The following is a 4,804-nucleotide window of genomic DNA, read 5'->3' on the forward strand; positions in this document are numbered from 1 at the left end:
GGGGGGGTGAGAGGCGAAGGGGGGAATGGGAAGGGCCGGGGGAGATGGTGCAGCCGTGTGCAAGTGCCACGGTGTGCGCGCCGTTGGGGTGGGGCAGATGTGACCCAGATGCCTGGGTGCCTTGGGGAGCACTTGCGGGGCAGCCGGGGGGCACAGCTGGGGCAGCCGTGAGGCGTTTGTGGGGCAGCTGTGGTGCCAGCGGCACCCGCAGGCCTGTCTTCCCTGGGGGGAGAGGGCAGGCCCACAGACCCGCTATTCCCTGGGGAGCACCTGCAGGGCAGCCGTGGGGCAGGGCTGGGGCAGTACTTGTGGGGCAGATGTGACCCAGAGGCCTGCTGTTCCTCGGGGAGCACTTGCGGGGCAGCCGTGGGGAACGGCTGGGGAAGCTGTGGGGCCAGAGGCACCCGCCGGCCTGAGTTCCCTGGAAGCAGACTGCATGCCCAGAGGCCTGCGGTTCCTCGGGGAGCACTTGCAGGGCAGCCGTGGGGCCCTGCGGGGCAGCTGTGGGGCCAGGGCCACCCGCAGGCCTGTCTTCCCTGGGGGGAGACGGCAGGCCCAGAGGCCTGCGGTTCCTCGGGGAGCGCTGGAGGGGCAGCCGTGGGGCAGCACTTGCGGGGCAGCTGTGACCCAGAGGCCTGCAGTTCCTCGGGGAGCACTTGCGGATCAGCCGTGGGGCACTGTTTGGGAAGCTGTGGGGCCAGAGGCACCCGCAGGCCTGGGTTCCCTGGGGGCAGACTGCAGGCCCAGAGGCCTGCGGCTCCTCGGGGAGCACTTGCGGGGCAGCTGTGGGGCAGCACTTGTGGGGCAGATGTGACCCAGAGGCCCGCTGTTCCTCAGGGAGCACTGGAGGGGCAGCTGCGGGGCCAGGGGCACCCGCAGCCCTGTCTTCCCTGGGGGGAGACGGCAGGCCCAGAGGCCTGCGGGTCCTCGGGGAGCACTTGCGGGGCAGCCCTGGGGCTGCTCTGGGACAGCACTTGTGGGGCAGATGTGACCCAGAGGCCTGCGGTTCCTCGGGGAGCACTTGCGGGGCAGCTGTGTGGCGACGGGCACCCGCAGGCCTGTCTTCCCTGGGGGGCAGACGGCAGGCCCAGAGGCCTGCGGGTCCTCGGGGAGCACTTGCAGGGCAGCTGTGGGGCAGCACTTGTTGGGCAGATGTGACCCAGAGGCCCGCTGTTCCTCAGGGAGCACTGGAGGGGCAGCTGTGGGGCCAGGGGCACCCGCAGGCCTCTCTTTCCTCGGGGGAGACGGCAGGCCCAAGGCATGCTGTTCCTCGGGGAGCACTTGCGGAGCAGCCGTGGGGCAGCACTGGGGCAGTACTTGAGGGGCAGCTGTGACCCAGAGGCCTGCGGCTCCTCGGGGAGCACTTGCGGGGCAGCTGTGGGGCAGCACTTGTGGGGCAGATGTGACCCAGAGGCCCGCTGTTCCTCAGGGAGCACTGGAGGGGCAGCTGCGGGGCCAGGGGCACCCGCAGGCCTGTCTTCCCTGGGGGGAGACGGCAGGCCCAGAGGCCTGCGGGTCCTCGGGGAGCACTTGCGGGGCAGCCCTGGGGCTGCTCTGGGACAGTACTTGTGGGGCAGATGTGACCCAGAGGCCTGCGGTTCCTCGGGGAGCACTTGCGGGGCAGCTGTGTGGCGACGGGCACCCGCAGGCCTGTCTTCCCTGGGGGGAGACGGCAGGCCCAGAGGCCTGCGGTTCCTCGGGGAGCACTTGCAGGGCAGCTGTGGGGCAGCACTTGTGGGGCAGATGTGACCCAGAGGGCCGCTGTTCCTCAGGGAGCACTGGAGGGGCAGGTGTGGGGCCAGGGGCACCCGCAGGCCTCTCTTTCCTCGGGGGAGACGGCAGGCCCAAGGCATGCTGTTCCTCGGGGAGCACTTGCGGAGCAGCCGTGGGGCAGCACTGGGGCAGTACTTGAGGGGCAGCTGTGACCCAGAGGCCTGCGGCTCCTCGGGGAGCACTTGCGGGGCAGCCGCGGGGCACTGCGGGGCAGCTGTGGGGCCAGGGGCACCCGCAGGCCTGCCTTCCCTGGGGGGAGACGGCAGGCCCAAGGCCTGCTGTTCCTCGGGGAGCACTTGCGGGGCAGCCGTGGGGCCCTGCGGGGCAGCTGTGGGGCCAAGGGCACCCACGGGTCTGTCTTCCCTGGGGGCAGACGGCAGGCCCAGAGGCCTGCGGTTCCTCGGGGAGCACTGGAGGGGCAGCCGTGGGGCAGCCGCGGGGCAGCACTTGTGGGGCAGATGTGACACAGAGGCCTGTGGTTCCTCGGGGAGCACTTGCAGGGCAGCCGCGGGGCAGCCGCGGGGCAGCACTTGTGGGGCAGATGTGACACAGAGGCCTGTGGTTCCTCGGGGAGCACTTGCAAGGCTGCTGTGGGGCACTGGTGGGGAAGCTGTGGGGCCAGGGGCACCCGCAGGCCTGTCTTTCCTGAGGGGAGACGGCAGGCCCAAGGCCTGCGGTTCCTCAGGGAGCACCTGCGGAGCAGCTGTGGGGCACTGCGGGGCAGCTGCGGGGCCAGGGGCACCGGCAGGTCTGTCTTCCCTGGGGGGAGACGGCAGGCCCAAGGCCTGCTGTTCCTCGGGGAGCACCTGCGGAGCAGCTGTGGGGCACTGCGGGGCAGCTGTGGGGCCAGGGGCACCCACGGGTCTGTCTTCCCTGGGGGGAGACGGCAGGCCCAGAGGCCTGCGGTTCCTCAGGGAGCACTGGAGGGGCAGCCGTGGGGCTGCGCTGGGGCAGCGCTTGTGGGGCAGATGTGACCCAGAGGCCTGCGGTTCCTCGGGGAGCACTTGCGGGGCAGCCGTGGGGCACGGCTGGGGAAGCTGTGGGGCCAGAGGCACCCGCCGGCCTGAGTTCCCTGGAAGCAGACTGCATGCCCAGAGGCCTGCGGTTCCTCGGGGAGCACTCGCGGGGCAGCCGCGGGGCAGCCGCGGGGCAGCACTTGTGGGGCAGATGTGACACAGAGGCCTGTGGTTCCTCGGGGAGCACTTGCAAGGCTGCTGTGGGGCACTGGTGGGGAAGCTGTGGGGCCAGGGGCACCCGCAGGCCTGCCTTCCCTGGGGGGAGACGGCAGGCCCAAGGCCTGCGGTTCCTCAGGGAGCACCTGCGGAGCAGCTGTGCGGCACTGCGGGGCAGCTGTGGGGCCAGGGGCACCCGCAGGCCTGTCTTCCCTGGGGGGAGACGGCAGGCCCAAGGCATGCTGCTCCTCGGGGAGCACTTGCGGGGCAGCCGTGGGGCCCTGCGGGGCAGCTGTGGGGCCAGGGGCACCCACGGGTCTGTCTTCCCTGGGGGCAGACGGCAGGCCCAGAGGCCTGCGGTTCCTCGGGGAGCACTGGAGGGGCAGCCGTGGGGCTGCGCTGGGGCAGCGCTTGTGGGGCAGATGTGACCCAGAGGCCTGCGGTTCCTCGGGGAGCACTTGCGGGGCAGCCGTGGGGCACGGCTGGGGAAGCTGTGGGGCCAGAGGCACCCGCCGGCCTGAGTTCCCTGGAAGCAGACTGCATGCCCAGAGGCCTGCGGTTCCTCGGGGAGCACTCGCAGGGCAGCCGTGGGGCCCTGCGGGGCAGCTGTGGGGCCAGGGCCACCCGCAGGTCTGCCTTCCCTGGGGGGAGACGGCAGGCCCAGAGGCCTTCGGTTCCTCGGGGAGCACTGGAGGGGCAGCCGTGGGGCAGCGCGGGGGCAGGACTTGCGGGGCAGCTGTGACCCGGAAGCCTGCTGTTCCTCGGGGAGCACTCGCGGGGCAGCGATGGGGCAGTGCGGGGGCAGTACTTGTGGGGCAGACGTGACCCAGATGCCTGGCTGCCTTGGCGGGTAGAGGGGGCCCGGAGGCCTGTGTGGTCCTTGAGGGTCAGTCGGGTCCCTGCCTGTGGGTGAGTTGTGGGGCGGCCATGGGGCGGCGCGGGGCGGGTGTGGGTGGCCTGGGTGTGTGCCCGTGTCTGCCACTCGTGAGGGGTCTTGGCCTGGGAGGTGGGGGGGGGGGGGGGGCGCTCGTCTGCGTCGGCGCGTCTGTGTTGCGCGCACGTGTGCGGGAGGTGCCAGACGGGGTCTTGGGGGTGTGGAGGGGGGACTGAGGAGGGCCGGGGTGGGGGGTGGGGGGGGGCGGGTGTGTTTCGGGGGGGACACGGTGCGCGCCCGAAAGAGATGCAAAGGATTTGTAACGCTCTCCGGAACGCCGCCTTCTCTGTTACAGCCGGCTCGCTGGGCCGCGCCCGTGCCCGGCCTGCACCTGTGCCTGGCGGGGGGGGGGGGGGCGGGGGGGGGGAAGGCCCTCGGGCCGCTCTTCTGCCCGTGGCGCCCGTCCTTGGGAAAGCAGCTGCTGCTGCTGCTGCTGCCGCCCCACCACCGCCGCCGCCGCCCGCCGCCACGGGGGGTGAGACCTGGGCTCCCGGGGCCCGGTTCCAGCAGCAGGGCGCGGGCCGGGGGGGCTGCCGGAGAGACGAGCGGGTCACAGAGCCCGGCTGAAGTCACCCGCCCTCCTTCGCACGGCGAGAAACAGAATCGAAGCCAGGTAATGGGGGGGGGGGCGGGGGGGGGGGGGGGCGGAGGATGACTACACACCAACGGAGGAGAGGAAAAAAACAAAAAAAAAAAAAAAAAAAAAAAACCCACAAAATCAATCTATCTCCGCTCAATCTGCCAGGTCTAGCCGGCACGGGGTTGGGGGGGGCCATTTATGTGGGGGTGGAGAACAGGCCGACCGGTCTACACGGGCTGCCGAGGTTCAAAGACGAGGGGTACGAGCTCTTCCCGGCTCCGGAGTGGCCGAAACGCGGGGGGAGGGATGGAAACGGTGGGGCGACAGCCCTCGCCCTCCTGTCAC

The sequence above is a fragment of the Chroicocephalus ridibundus genome, unplaced genomic scaffold, assembly GCF_963924245.1.
Source record: "Chroicocephalus ridibundus unplaced genomic scaffold, bChrRid1.1 SCAFFOLD_161, whole genome shotgun sequence".
In the NCBI taxonomy this organism is placed as follows: domain Eukaryota; kingdom Metazoa; phylum Chordata; class Aves; order Charadriiformes; family Laridae; genus Chroicocephalus; species Chroicocephalus ridibundus.